Here is a 16,413-nt window from a genome sequence, read left to right on the forward strand (position 1 = left end):
TATGCCGGGACCTATCCCATTGCTTGCATTAAACCAGCACTGCTAAAATCCTCACACCTCCACTACTTATAGTAGACTCAATGCCACAAAGTCCGTCCGCTCTTCCTCAACGCTATTTTTGTTCTTAAATGTTTTTCTTATTTTTGCGAATTGTTTCATTTTGGAAATAATAATCGCTTGTTGTCAAATGTGTAACTTTTCTGACTGTAATGTAAAGCTATCTTTCTGTGTTTTTTTTTATGTATTATCTTCTCTTCAGAAATTCCTTACTGCGTGTAAGGTGACTGCCCCACTGACTGTGTGCTCATCTCCTCCAGACGCTTCCCACAGTGTAGGCTCAGCACCGCTGTATTTCACCGCCCAATCATCCAATTAAAATAGAAACACAGATGCGGGTTGAACGACTTTGTGGACATATTGTTCCCAGATGCTTGTTCTTCTTATACTTCATCTTGGTGACACACTGAGTGCTGGAGAGAAATTGCTGCACACCTGACACTGGAAGAGTTTAAAAAGGCATCAAAATGTACTTACACAATTATTTATGGCGTAAAGCATTGGTGAAGGTAGATAGCAGGTTACAAATAAAGCTCAGGAAAATTGTGTAGTAATTTACTGATACTGAGTTATATCTATGTCTGAAAAATATTCATGAACTGATCTGATATCTTCATATATATCTTTTAGACAAAGGCCGGGGCATGGACCCATGCCTACACATTTTTTTTAAATATAATAGGCAGAGATCTTCATGGGGCAAACAACGTTTTTAAGAAAAAGTAACAGATAAAACGGCTGCAATGGTAAGGGTAAACCGCTAACCTGGCACAGTTGTGGAACTGACACAACTACATTAGGGCATGGAACAGGGAGAAGAGAGTATAATCCAAGAAAAAACTTTATTGGACACTCACAAGGCATTTCGGGGCGTGGGAGCCCCTTCTTTAGATGAACTGTCATGCCAGTACACCTGAAGAAGGGGCTGCCACTCCCAGAAATGCGTTTTTTTATAAGACTGGGATCAGACAAAGGAGATATGTTGGAGTACTAGGAAATAGGGTGACAAGAAGGCAAGCCACGTCATACACATACATTCGAACAGCTTTTCAAGAAACTCTAGAACACTAGGAACACAATTGCTTTTGTGACAACTGACTGTATATAGCAGGTGCCTGACTCATTAAGAGACTGGGAGATTGCAAAACTCCTACATGCAAATCCAGGAACAGCAAAGAAGTGCACAGACAAGTGAATGAGGAGTAGCTTGAATTACAGCATGTAGAAGAATCAACAAAAGTATACTGGTGCCGGTGCCCGCTATAATATATGGCACACCCATGGGAATGAGCGGTCACCATTGCAGTTTTGCATTGTGGACTTTGGTTTTATTAGTTTACAGAGTGGCTGAGGCTGAGGCACTGAATAATCATACAGAAGCATGTCTTGCTCCAGGCATGGGTCGTGGACAGCTGGCACATTGAAGGGATGGGTATAGGCTGGAGAGTTGTGGCAGGCGGTGTCAGGAACACGTTTAAGGTCAGCAGTCCAGGTTATCCATAGGAAGCTCAATACAGTACACAGAGGTCAGGCAGAGGCAAAGTCAAGAGAACAAGCACAGGTCAAGCACAGGGTATCTGACTGCTTAGAGAACCCCTCATCTAGGAATGAAATTACAAAATTGCTCAGGCACTGTCCAGAGATAGGAGCTGCCTAATATAGGGAAAGTCGGCTGGAAATAAGTAACACATTTGGGTGCATACGCTACTGGGCCAGACCAGCAACATGGATAGGAGCAGAGGGACGGAATGGAAACCGACCAGCAGGGACACGGTAGCGGCCAGAGGAAATTGCAAAGTAACCTGGTAGTGGTAAGTAGCGCCAAGGACAGTACACCTGTACATGAGGTGAAATTGCGGAGGGAAATACCTATTTGAGATGTGTCTAATACTAAATCCACATAGGGATTGTGAACCCAAACATGCCTTGACCTCTACTTGAGAACTATAGCCATAAATATCCAAGCACACTTACGAATATTAGCAGAAAAATCCCATAAATGAACTACAAATCCAGCCCAAAAGCGTATATATTTCCTTTAGTTTGGGGGATGGAGTAAATTTTCATATTTGTTGACAAGAAGTCAGGGTGGGGAGGGGGCAGAGTACAAAGATTAGGGGATGTGGTCCATTACTGATCAAGCATTGGCCACATTACTCTTCCTGTAGAGGTTGGAGAAGGGATGTTAAGACCACAAAATATCTATCTCCTTTCCTGAGATGGAAAAACAAGGTGACACAAACTAAATACAGTGGTGGTAGACATATTGATCCTTGCTATCTGAACCCATGTTCCTATTACTACATCATCGGCATACAGAGAAACGTACACACATGGCTGTTAGGGAAACCAAAGCAAATCTCTTTTCTTCATTGACAATATGTCTTTTCCTATCCCTTTGATACATTCAGTAGAATTTTCGCCTATAGACCAGTTTCTATTCAGACCACCATTGAAAAAAGATACTACCTTGGGCCCCTTCCTTGGCAATTAAATATTGTTTCTGCCTTTTTTTCATTGCTTTAACTTTACTCACCGATGTTTGCTTCCAAGACTCTGCTGTGTCAGTTTTAACCTATGACACAAAAATGCGCAAACACGTAATCCGCTCGACTCTATATGAATTGCTTGGAAGAAAGTAAAATAAAAAACTAAAATAATAAGAAAATAAGTTTCTGTATTTTGGCATCTCAGGTAGCCGACTTAAGAGCACTTCAGCGGAGGTAATTGGGCAGCCAGCTTTGAAGAATGCAGCTTAAAATCTTTTGTACTGTTGCTTTTTTGTCACTGGCATGCTGTCAGCCTCTCACCGCTAATTCAACAAAGAAAATACTTTCAGCACATTCGATGTAACATAGGCCTTTAGAAAGGAATGCTATCTACTCTAACTGAATCATCAGTGGTATCTATCAAACATGCACTTCAGCCAAACCTACAGTGTTTTCTGGCGCCCACTAAAGAAGCATTTGGCTGCAAGAATTTTAGAAAATTGATAGAAACTTTCACATTTTTGTTTTTTTTATTTGTTATTTCAAATCTTCTGTCTGATGTTGATAAGGATGTATACATTTTTCAAAAGCCTTGGGCACTTTGGGGGATCCTTTGAAGCCTTTATCCACAGAGGTACTTTAAAGTCAGAAACAGGACCTATTGTTAAAATCAAAGTTTTGTGTTAAATACATTTTTTTAAGAATTTTTGGTGATTTTTAAAAATGTTCAATTTAACTGACTATATTTATAAATAATCATGCCGTTTCCATTCTCAGTGAAAATGAGGAAAAGGAACCTGTAGAACTCAAGTTCAGTCAAAACTTTGCTAGAACTCGAACTTTGCGAGGTTTGCTATGGCAGAACCTGCAAAAATAACAGCAGTCACATGGCAGAAAGAAAGAAGACAGATCACATGAATGACTGTCAAACAGCTCTCCCGGCCAATCAGGAGGCAGTATGATGTCAAAGCCACTATAAAAGCCTAAGCACATAGCCTTAGCAGTCATTTTAGATATAGCAAGTGTAAGATGAAGATCTCTGTGGGGGACATTAAGCAGTGAACAACACATATAGGAGTAGGACCACACATATATATAATTGTAGTAAAGCAGCATCTGTTCTGTCATTACAAAATCTCTTTTCATTGTAAGTCTGTATATAGAGTGTTTTTTGTCCCTTTTGTGCATTTTCTAGGATACCAATTCTGTTGCTAGGCCTTAAAATAGTAATCAGTTTTACAGCTTGTAAAAAGGCACTGCTTCTTTACTTATCAGGCACAAAACCTGTTGCTGCTCTTAAAAAGAGAACATTTTTGGACCACTTGGAAAAAGCCATTGCTTTTTCTAAAACCTCTGTGTGCATATAAATATATAAATTTAAAAAAAAGGACTTTCAGAAAGTAGAAACAGATAAAAAGAACATGATACAGTTTCTGCCTTCCCTTTAAAGGGGCCCTCCGGTGGAAATCAAATGTTTTCAGATCAACTGGTGAGAAAATGTTATACAGATTTGTAAATTACTTCTATATAAAAACCTCAATCCTTCCAGTACTTATCAGCTGCTGTACACTACAAAGGAAGTTTTGTAGTTCTTTCCAGTCTGATCACAGTGCTCTCTGCTGACATCTGTGTTAGTGTCAGAAACTGTCCATAGCAAAAGCAAATCCCAATAGCAAATCTCTGGACAGTTCCTGACACTGACAGAGGTGTCAACAGAGAACACTGTGGTCAGACTGGAAAGAACTGTGCTGCATCCGGCGTTCCTTTAGAGCATCGTGTTCAGCGCTCGAAGCTTGTGGCGTCACAGCCACGCCCCACGTGTGATGTCACGGCTATGCCCTCTCAATGCAAGTCTATGGGAGGGGGCGTGACTTGCATTGAGAGGGCATGGCTGTGACGTGACAAGCCTCCAGCCCGCATCGCCAGTCATCCGGCATGAAGCAAAGTTTGCTCCATGCACCAGATGTCTGGGGTGCCACAGCCGAGATCGAGGCGATCCCCAGCGGCAGGACCCCCGAGATCAGTTATCTTATCCCCTATCCTTTGGATAGGGGATAAAATGTCTAGGGGCAGACTACCCCTTTAAGGTCTGCAATGCCCATTATTTCACTTACTTAACCAGTAGAAGATTTTAAAAGATCTGTTTTATAAAACCATACCTAATATAAACTTTCGAAAGAACATATAGTAATAACGGGTATCATATATTACACCCAGAAGCTGTTGGGTGATGTTACAGATTTTGCACAATAGAAATATATTATGTTTCACGCTTTAATAGTATTTGGCTCGAGAAATAAAAGTCTGTGTATTGCATTGGAAAAACCAGAACGGCTGTACAATTATAGGTGAAATAACTTCAGCAATCACCATTAATGAAAAATACACTGTCCATTGCTGAAAGGTGAGGAATATGAGACTTTCTGAGCCATGAAATTGTATTAACTGATCATTTTGTTACATTTGTTTAGCTGAACGGGATAACTGATCTTATAGATGTGTCGAGGATTAGCGGAATATTTCAGGCACAGCCAACATTTTATAACCATTTTACCTCTGATTTACTGGTTTAACTGCACTTTGGTTCCTGTCTGTTCTCTCAATTGAATTGGATGATTTTTTGTGTATTATAATTTCATTTTGTTCAGTTAAACAGGATAATTGAATTGAGGCTGAACAGATCATTGATCTGAACCAGCAACTGTAACAATTATTCCTTCAATCATTTTTAACTTTGTTTGCACTGATTTTATATATTCCTTTGTCTTATGAGCCATGTCTCACTGCGGAGGACGTACATGAACTTCAGCATTACTCTCTGCTATATACTAGATAATCGCACATTTTACCCCCTCATTACTTCTTAGGGGCCATGATACTTTGGACGACCCTGATTTGAAGTTTCTCTTCCATTACTTTTTCAACCTTTTGTCAAACCTATACATCGGAAATGTTCCCTGAAGTATACTGCCATTGAAAGGCTCCAAACTATGTCACCAATAGGCTTTTTTTTGTAAGATGCCTCTGAATAGAACAGCATAGTTGACTAAGTCGACTAAGTTAACCACCTGACATTTTTGGATGAGCTTTGCTCATCCTAGTGGCTTAAACCAATACCATTGATCACATGGTCCTGATCACATGAGCACTGTCACTATACCGGTATGATCGAGCAGAAGGAGCCTGGCTGTATTGCGGAATACGGAAATTCTGCTCTGAATTGTTCAGAGCGGAATTTCGTTTGCAGCAGAATCCCATTGATCTCACTGGGATTCTTCTGCACTAAGCAAACTACGGAAGTTCTATTGTGGAACTTCTGGGGTGAATTCGGATTCTGACAAAAGAATGAACATGCGCAAGGGCCTTAGTGTGCATGAGCCCGAATACATAGAGCTTGCTAGGGTTGAGTCATATTCAGGCAGTTTACGCCCTTAGATGTTGTGCATTATAATGACACCAGCATCTGAAAGATAAGACAAAGGGAGGGAGCTTTATCCTGTGGTCCGTACGATTAAAATTATAGGTTTTGTTTTATTTTACTACTTATAACCCCTAGGCGACATTGGGTGTAAATGTACATCTTTGCCCTCTGGATTTTAACACACCAGAGTGCAAAAGTATGCTCAGGAGCCTTCAATGATTATGAAGGAAGCGCAGGGGCAGCACTCGCTTTATAGCGTTGAGTGATGGCCACTGTGAGTAGCTACTCACCGCTAATGACGGGGAGCCCCCCTGATCTCCATCATTAAACCTTTAAACACCGTGATCTAAACTATGACGTCACAGGTGCCGGTTTGCTCAGGGAGCTCATCGGACTCCTTTAACGTGATTGCAGGGGTCTGATGAGCTTTAATGGTGGCAGAGGGTCCCCTTACCTGACTACAGCCGCTGTTTGCCGTTCCAATGACGCACCCTGGCTTAGCCAGGCTGTATTAGCGGAGCACCGATCAGACTGTATACTACTATGCAAAATTCTAAATAAAAAAATACAAACGATTTGCAGGATTCCCTCTATAATAAAAATGAATACATAAAATGAAAGAAAAAGTTTGGTTGCATTTGCATATTTGTGTATTTTGTTTTGTGTATATGGTCTTTTTTATCAGATTTCCTTTTTTTGTCCCTCTCCGTGTTCAGCTTATTCTTCTCTCTTAACTACGTGGCTACTATTGTCACACATGATTCCGCTCACATCCCAGGCAGAGGAAAAGACATTGGTTTTGGTTCCTTATAGACTCGTAAATCTACCAGCTGGTCGGCAATCAGAACTCAGCTGCCAAGTGCCAGGCCGCTGCTGCTTGCCAGGGAGGCTAGTCTGCCGCTGGGGTTATCTATGGGGATGGTATCTGGTTTCACAGTCATTAGCCCAGCTGTGTGTAATTTCCAATTGATCGTCTTATAATGCAGCAGGATTTGTCACAAAACATAAATGTTTAAATGGGAGAAAAAATACGGTTGCAATTGGTGATTTATTTTTTATTTTATGATGATAAAATATCTCTAAATTTAGCAATCTACATGCCGTACTTCTTTCAATGCAGTTGTTCATATATGATAATATTATTTAAAAAAAACTTATTTCCAATCAAAAAGTGTCCATGTGATTCACTAAACCTAAAGGTGTAATATTGGGTATCTGGAGTAGTGTTTCTCAACCAATGTGCCTCCAGCTGTTGCAAAACAACAACGCCCAGCATGCACGGAGAGCCTTTAGCTGTCCGTGCATGCTGGGCTTTGTAGTTTTGCAAAAGCTAGAGGGTCATTGTGTGGGAAACACCATTCTAGGATGCAGAACCAGGCTTTTGTTTTTCCTTGGTCTTAACAATGGCTTCTAGTACTCAGATACCCCTAGGGCAGAATAGTTGGACCAACTAGCAGTCACTTAAAAGACACACAAAAGTTTGTATCAAATATGAAAAGCAAAAACAAATAAAACCTTACCATTAGATGTCAGTGGCAGATGGAAGTGGTAGTCTTTCGGGAAGTAGTTGTCTTGCAGAATGTGCCAAAAAAAAGATAGGATAAGGCAAGGTTTCCACTTGTTTTTTTTTTTTGTTTCGTTTTTTTGTACACCTAAAAAAAACGCCAGCAAAAACGCCATAAAAACTGTCACAGGTTTTTCCTGAGTTTTGGCAGTTTTTCGGGCAGTTTTTCTGGTGTTTTTCCTGGTGTGTGGAAACAGCCAAATTTGTCCCCTGTGACAGTTTTCTGACTGTCTTCAGGTACCACTCTGTGGGTCGGATGCTGAGCGCCCGCTCCACAGAGTGTAAGGAGATGAGGAATGATGTACAGCATCACTACTCACCTACCCCGGCCGTATAGTATACAGGGGGGATAAGTGTACCCGTGTATACTATACAGGAGCCGGGAATCCTGTCACCAGACTGACAGGACTCCCTGCTCCTACAGGCCCTATGGGTGGTATACAGAATATACTATACAAGTATCTATAGATAGCTGTATATAGTGTAAACAAAACAGGAGGTCCACTTACCACCCTCATTTCTGTCCCCGCCGATCCGTGTAGCCCTGCCCCCTAGTGATGATGTCATTAGGTGGCGGAGCTACAGACGGGATCCAGGCTGGTAAAGCTCTGTTAACATTGTCCGTTTTGGATAATGTGAACAGACCCTTCTGGCAGTGTCTGGCAGTGTCACTGTTCTGCTGCTCACTCATTCTGATATCCATTGCTTAGGAAGGGGAATATCTGGGGCAAGCACAGAGCCCGCCCTCACTCACTACGCATTTACTTCCTTCCTCAGTCTGCTGTGCTGGGTCTTTTTATTCAATCACTGCAGGCTGCTATTTACCCCTCTCCTCTCTGTTTTTAGACAGGAGTCTGGTAGGACAGAAGTGAGCACAGAGGAATGCTAGTCCCGCCCATACCTACTGGACTTTGTCCCAGGATGTGTTTCAAATGTTGCTGCAGCCAGACAGGATTATGTTCTGGATGGTATGGGGACCCCTGGTGGTCTTTAAGTGTTTTTTTTTATAAGCCATGATTTCTCTAAAAACATGTATTCAAAAAGTTAATCTTTTACCAACAGGTGCAACATATATATATATATATATATATATATATATATATATATATATACATTATTATTATTATTGTTGTTGTTGTCATTATTTTACTCTGTAGCCAATGAATAATGCCATAAAATGTCTATACAAAAGAGATAAAATACCAAATGCATGCCACATAGAATGTGTAGGCTGTATAAGTCTGCTGGGGCAGCATGGACTTGCAGTTAGCTCCGGCATTAATTACTTTTAGGGTATGGTCACACTTAACTTTCCAGCATATACACTCACACAAAATCCACTGTACAGTTGAAAGTCTGCTGCATATTCTCATATGAGCAGACAAACAGGGCTACCTGGCAGCAGCCCTGTGAGGTTTGGAGGTGGGCACATTAGTGCGCTGGCCCCACCTCCAAACCCTACTGTACACACAGTGCTGTGGCAGGTTAGCCCTGTGTGTACGCTAAAGGTGACCTTACCCTAAGTGGTCATTTCTGTGCCTAGATGTTGAAGTGCATTCGTCATGTTTGTACTCCAGCCCTGTTGACTTTAAACTAGTCCTAAGTTCTTCCTATCCTCCCTTCATATCAAAATTCTTTCATCTCCTTTTATGTAGTACTTCAGAAAGGTAAAGTCGATGGTTATACAACAGCTCATCGACGGCCATTTTACAAACCCAATTTCCTGTTTCATATTTGGAGTGAAAATTGCTGAAAATATTCTTAATGGTCTAAAGACATGATTCCCACCAATAATAAATTACGCCTGGCCATGTTGCTATGAATGCTTGTTTTGGCCTGGTGATATTTGGATGGCTTAGCTGGATATTGTAAAAACCGAAATTTACAGTTTCATAGGAGAAGGTCAGCATTTTACTAGCAAATAAAACGGAGGATTTTCATCGAGGATGAGGAACATTGCTTGCCGTGTGGGACAGACTGGATGCGAGGAGGTAATCTGGCGTGTGTAGATCTCAGCTGCGTCCTTCAGTGCTTGCCAGGTTTTGATGGGATTTAGCAAGGGGGAGAAGCTGAAGTAGTTTTCCTAATTAAAGAGGCTTGATCGCTCCAGGACAGTTCGGGAAGAAACAGCCAACATTTAGGAAAGCAATGGCAATGCCCACTCCATGACAAACCGAGGTACATGTGTCACGTTCGTAATACATGGCTTACAAAGGATATCGAGAGTCAAGAGATGATGGCGGTTGTTTTTTTTTTTCTCAATGGGTTTTGGCTGTTACCATTTTATTTGATTAACGGACAATGAGAACACAAGTTGGGCCGCCAAGGCAACAGATTCTCTAATGGCGCCACAGAACATGTCGATGCTTTTGTACACACCAAAGACTATTACTTAGACATCTGGCGCCGCTTTCATTTTCCTGCATTTAAAGCAATGTCACAGACACAAATGACTGAAGTAAAGACTTCTTGTTTTCATTATGTAGCATTAGATGTTAAGTGTCAATGTGTATTGAATTTACAAGAGCGGGCACCACATTTGCGCAGTTTGAGTGCATTATTTTGTATCGAACAATTGGCACGCGCTTCAGAGATTCTGTTGCCTGACCGGGAAGAAGAGGATTGGGCACATTTGATTTGATTTAGAAAATATATTAGCAATTTGATCTCAGCTCTGCACCTAAGCAACATTTTCATTTGGGAAGATCTTGAACTTTGGAAATTCTATTGGATGAAAAATTAATGGATGTAACATAGGAGTGTTCTAAGGTTCTTGTTGCTGTTAAGAACTTTCAGCAAAATCTAATTTAGAGAGAATTGCATATACAGCCTACATTTTTATGTTATTAAGTGTGAAGTCATTACCAACGATTGGGGGAGGATACAACTGAGATGCAACTTTGAAGGCACCCACATGGTCTCCAGGTGTATGTGTGGGCAATAGGGTGACAGAGCCTGAGGTGGCCAGGTTTACCCCACAGTTGAGTAATAGATACTGCAGCCGGCGCTGCGCAATAAATAAACTCCACCTGACGCCACAGTGGTAAGTCCATCAATAGTCTCACTTAAGGGACATCTGTAGTGAACACAACTTATCCCCTCCCGAATGGGGCCCCTGCATTGCAGCGCTGTGCGTTGGCTCATGTGCGTAGTGTCGACCTCACTGAGGTCAACCGTACGCCCCCTTCCCATAAAGGCCCCATACAAGCACGAACGCTACCTTCCCGCCTCTCCCATAGAGAGGCATGGAGGAAGCGTGTCGGCCGTAGAATGAGCCATGGCCCTGTGCAGGAGATCATAGGGGCTCCCAGTGTTTGACCCCCCCTCCCCCCGCACGTGCGATCAGACACTTATCCCCTATCAGACACTAAGTTTTGTTCGCTGCATATTTTCTTTAAGCCTCCAGTAGGAACGGTGCTCTGGGGTTTTCAAGAGACAGAGTATCCTACATGAATATATGTAGACAGAATGGTCCTCGGCACTTGAATACTGAAAATAATATGTACTTTTATTGAAGAATCAGCATGACCAACAGGGAGGTAGGCAGAAAGACTGGACCAAAACAGCAGATGTTGCAAAATGGTTGTCATCCAGTCATTCTGCCTACCTCCCTGTTGTTCATGCTTACCCCACAGTATAGAGCATGTTTACCAGAAGTGTGACGGATCTCTCTAGTTCAGAAGACAGAGCCTCAGGTGGTTAAGTTAACCCCATAGTTGACTTGTCAAGTATACAGCATGTCTACCAGTATAGTGACGGATCCCTTTGGTTCAGAAGACAAAGCTTCAGGTGGCCAGTTTAACCCCACAATTGACTTGTCAAGTATAGAGCAAGTCTGCCAGGATTGTGATGGGTTCCTTTCGCTTAGAAGACCCTGGCATCCTTAGCTGTGCCTGGTGCTGATACTGGCCTTAATTGAATTTTAACATTGACCTCAAGTAGTCGAATAGCTTTGGCCTAAATCAAGGCTCCAGATAGTGATAAAAATGGTCATCAATGCACTCTAGAGTAAACAAACATGGCCCCATTTGCAATTAGGTCCACCACTGTTTTTTTTTTTTGTGCCTGTGAAAGCACATTTTGCTTCTGTTAGTAGCATATATCATAGTCTATAGCAATGCATCTTTTAGAACCAGAAAAAAATGTATAAACTTGTTTTCTGTAATTTTCCAGTGATATGTAGCTTAGTTTTGAAAATCTAGGGAGGAAAGTAGAGGAAAGTGATGTAGCAAAAATAGCCCCATTCTTGAGATCAGTGTTGAATGGGGGATAAATTGTCAGGTAGGTTGTCTTATTATGAGTACACTTTTCCATATGTCCTATACATGCACATGGAAGTAGCAGCAGCTCTTGCTCTAGTGGACTTTCCCATCCATATGTTAAATATAAATGATCATGTTTTGCTGGTTGGAGCTTCCAGTGGTTACAACAGCTGAACACTGTGAGCCTATAAATAAATATCTATGAGATCCGCTAATTGCTGGGCCAACTCCAATATACAACGGGGTGTGTGTACTGATGCTGACTGGTCGCTAGACTTCAAAACCAGGCTAAACCTTTAACAGTTGTCTTTCCTGTGTTCATAGCGAACAGTACTCAGATACCCTTAAGACTTATGAGTACAATAAGCAAAAAAAACATGCAAGCTTGTATGAAATGTCAGAAGCAAACACAAATGGCAGAAGTAGGCAAAAAAGAGTTGTAGTTCTGCAGCACAAAACACCCAATACAAACTAACTGAAACATGTGATGACAACAGGACCAAAAAAGTAAATAGATAGAATGGTTCAACTCAACAACAGAACACCTGAGACTTGTACCTGGAAAAGAGCATTACCTAAAAACCTGGCATGGACTACCAACCCAGCAAAAAAACTAACCCTGCTGCTAGGGCTTAAAATACAGGATGAGATGACACTGCTTGACCAGTTCTACCATAAATAATTTTTTCATTGAGACAACCCTAATGGATATAAGCTATGAGAAACAAATACAGTGACCCCTCGACCTATGATGTCCCCGACATACGATAATTTCAATATGCGATGGCCTCTCAGAGGCCATCGCATGTTGAAGGCAGCATCAACATACGATGCTTTTTTATGTCGGGGCCTTCGCATAAACGGCTATCCGGCAGTGCAGACTGCTTCAGCTGCCACCGGATAGCCGTTTACGGTGCCCCGTGTGGTCCGGTGATGGTCACTCACCTGTCCTTGGGGCTCCGGCACGTCCTCTTCGGGATCCTCTGCATCGTCCGCGCTCTCCATCGACATCATCACGTCGCTGCGCATGCTGTCCCGTCATCCAATAGGAGCGGCGGTTGCCGGGGAAGCAGAGGCCTTGCCGGAGCATTGGGGACACCCCGGGGACACGGCGACAGCGATGGACGGCGACATCCCGGGCAGCGGTGACGAACGGTGACCTCCAGATGTTGCAAAACGAAAACACCTATATTCTATATTTTACATTGCACGGATCCCTCAACATACGATGGTTTCAGCAAACGATGGTCTGTTTGGAACGGATTACCATCGTATGTTGAGGGACCACTGTATGTTACATTGACAAATAGTTAATATATTTCATTTGAAAGGAGCATACAATATGTCATAGCTTACCACTCACAGACTACCTTCCCACCTTGCTCTCTTAGTATTGGAGTTCACCAAGGCTCTGTCCTTGGGCCCCTACCCTTCTTTATCTATACCCTTGGCCTGAGACACATTATACAATCCCATGGCTTCAATACCACTTCTACACTGATGACTACTCAAATCTACCTCTCTGGCCCTGATGTCACTTCCCTCCTATCCAAAAGCCCAGATTCTCTGTCAGCTACAGGGGAAACTTGAAAAATTTCAATATCGTGCAAAGTTCAATTATTTCGGTAATGCAACTTAAAAGGTAAAATTATTATATGAGAGAGGCTCATTACATGCAAAGCAAGATAGTTTAAGCCGTGATTTATCATAATTGTGATGAGTATGGCTTACAGCTCATAAAAACCCCAAATCCCCAATATATTATATGATTTGGGGAGCCATGTCATCTGCAGGTGTTGGCCCACTGTGCTCAGGGCCGGTTCTGCCTATAGGCAAAATAGGCAGCCGCCTAGAGCGCCCTCTTGATGGGGGGTGCCGCTCTGCCTGTCACAAGAAAGTCAGACAACTAACATCCAAACCACTCACTGAGACAGCAGCATGAGGAGTTTTGTTACAGTGAGTCACCCCAGTAGTAAGCTAATTACATGAGGAGGGGGCTTGTTACAGTGTGTCACCCCAGCAGTAGGGTTGGGCATGTTAAAGGGTAGGCCAATGGGTGGAATCAAGGGGGCGTAAAAATAAGCTTTTGCCTAGGGTGGCAAAAATCCTTGCACCAGCTCTGACTGTACTTCATTAAAGGGGTACTCCGGTGGAAAACTTTTTTTTCAATGAACTGGTGCAAGAAAGTTAAACAGACTTTTAAATTACTTCTATTAAAAAATCTTAATCCTTTTAGTACTTTTTAGCAGCTGTATGCTACAGAGGAAATTCTTTACTTTTTGAATTTCTTTTTTGTGTTGTCCACAGTACTTTCTGCTGACACCTCTGTCCGTGTGAGGAACTGTCCAGAGTAGCATATGTTTGCTATGGGGATTTTCTCCTGCTCTGGACAGTTCATGATAGGGGCATCAGGTGTCAGTAGAGAGCACTGTGGACAAGACAAAAAAGAAATAAATAAATAAAGATTTTCCTCTGTAGCAAACAGCTGCTAAAAAGTACTGAAAGGATTAAGATTTTTAATAGAAGTAATTTACAAATCTGTTTTACTTTGTGGCACCAGTTCATTTAAAAAAAAAAAATGCAGCACCAGAAACTTGACTGCAGCACCAGCAACTTGGACAGGAGCACATTCAGCTTCTGCACCATTGGATGAGTGGGCATATACTGTTTTCTCTTGGACATGGCTTCGCCGATGGATTGTTGGCGGAATGGCTAACTAAAAGTAGGAGGAGCAGAAGCATCTGGAGTGACAGAAGGAAGGTATGACACACAGCTCCCTTCGGCTGAGGTGGTGGAGCCTTGGCTGGCTGAAAGAGGGAGCGGCGTGCCACTGGGTGATGCAGCAGGCTGGACCACTACATCAGAGCCACGGTTCTCCCAGGCCACTTTATGGTAGCAAAGCATATGTTGACCCAGGGCCATGGTGTCAATATTGGGTCTGGCCCCGCTTCACCTTCTGCCAACATATTTTACATGTGGCTATGTGAACCTCCTCCGGATTCTTGATGAAAAACTGCCACACCGCCGTGTAGCTGATTTTCACACCAACAGTGCGCTCTAATTGACTGCTACTGCCGCTATCTCCAGGAACCTCTGTTCCACTATCTCCCGGGAAGGTGGTCTCCCCCCGGGCACGTTTGGCTCCAGAATTTCCACTTCTGCCACCATGCTGACTGCCAACCATGCAACCACCTTGCTGGCTCAGAAGCTGCCTCACGGGCAACCTACAACTCTCTTCTACTGTTGATGATGAAGCCCCTTCTGCACCTGGCTCCCAATTGCGATCGGCTTCATCATCATCATCAACAAGTGTCTGCACGTCAACTGATGTCCTCCTCAGGTTCCTCAACAGTGTCTGCTTCAGGAGCCTGAACCCTGGCAACACCGCCTCCCACGTCACTCTCCTCATCACTACTTGCCCACCTAGCAGAGGAAGCGCAGGATGTCTCCTCCACTTGTTGGCTGGGCAGTAGCTGCTTACTGTCCTCTATTAGATCATCCTCAGTAAATAGTGGGGCTGAACCCACAGCATAAGATACTTCTGTAGGGGGGGGAACAGCATAGGACACAGGCAATGTGAGGACAGGGACTGCTCCCGGGCCATGCCAACTGAGGGTTGTGTCTGAGAAACTCCCCGACTGTTGACTGGGGGTATCAGATGTCCCTTGTGATGAAGTGGATGACCGTGTTAACCAATCAACGACGGCAGATGGGTTGCTGGTTGAGACACGACCGCTAGCTAATAATGGGAGCTTAGTTCTCTCGCTGCGACTCCTGTTGCCACTCGCCCCTAGTCTGCTGCGACCTCTGCCTAATGAATTTAGGCCTCTGCCACTCCTCTGTGCAAGTCCTGGCACTTCTCTGCATGGCATACTTAGTGCGTATATGAGGGGAGTACAATACGCTTCACTACGCTTAAAACAGTATTTGTCTAAAACAGCAGCAGGTGTGTACTTTTGCCTGTCCTTTCACAGTATGTAGGCCCTTGACAGATTAACAGGTACAAATTAGTACACTGCTTAGATGTAGGTATGTGATATGCACTTATGAGGGCAGAAAAATGCACTACAGTACAATTAAAAAAGTATCTGAGTAAAAACACCAGCCGGCGAGTACCTTTGCCTGGACTTTCACAGTATCTAGGCCCTTGACAAATTAACAGGTACAAAATAGTACACAACTTAGATGTACGTATGTGGTATGCACTCATGAGGGCAGAAAAATGCGCTACGGTACACTTAAAAAAGTATCTGGGTAAAAACACAAGCTGGTGAGTAGTTTTGCCTGGACTTTCACAGTATCTAGGCCCTTGACAGATTAACAGGTTTAAAATAGTGCACTACTTAGAGGCAGGTATGTGGTATGCACTTATGAGGGCTGAAAAATGCGGTACAGTACGCTTAAAAAACTTATTTTAGTATAACACCAGCTGGTGATTACTTTTGGCTGTCCTTTCACAGTATGTAGGCCCTTGACAGATTAACAGGTACAAAATAGTAAACTACTTAGATGCAGGTATGTGGTATGCACTTATGACTTCAGAAAAATGCAGTACAATACGCTTAAAATGTTTTATTTTTGCACAACACCAGCAGAACACAACAGTGCTGCATCACAAAA

The 16,413-nt window shown here is 42.8% G+C and overlaps 1 long non-coding RNA gene across 1 annotated transcript in view; it reads right to left on the minus strand.

Moving 5' to 3' along the window:
• Positions 1–3,059: 3,059 nt before the first annotated feature.
• The window catches only part of LOC130367108 (uncharacterized), a 34,441-nt gene continuing 21,087 nt past the window's right edge, over positions 3,060–16,413 (minus strand). Inside the window, exon 3 of the long non-coding RNA XR_008892083.1 lies at positions 3,060–3,204. This is a non-coding gene — a long non-coding RNA (uncharacterized LOC130367108). The remainder of the gene's footprint in view (positions 3,205–16,413) is intronic.

The sequence above is a fragment of the Hyla sarda genome, chromosome 4 (genome assembly GCF_029499605.1).
Source record: "Hyla sarda isolate aHylSar1 chromosome 4, aHylSar1.hap1, whole genome shotgun sequence".
Classification (NCBI taxonomy): domain Eukaryota; kingdom Metazoa; phylum Chordata; class Amphibia; order Anura; family Hylidae; genus Hyla; species Hyla sarda.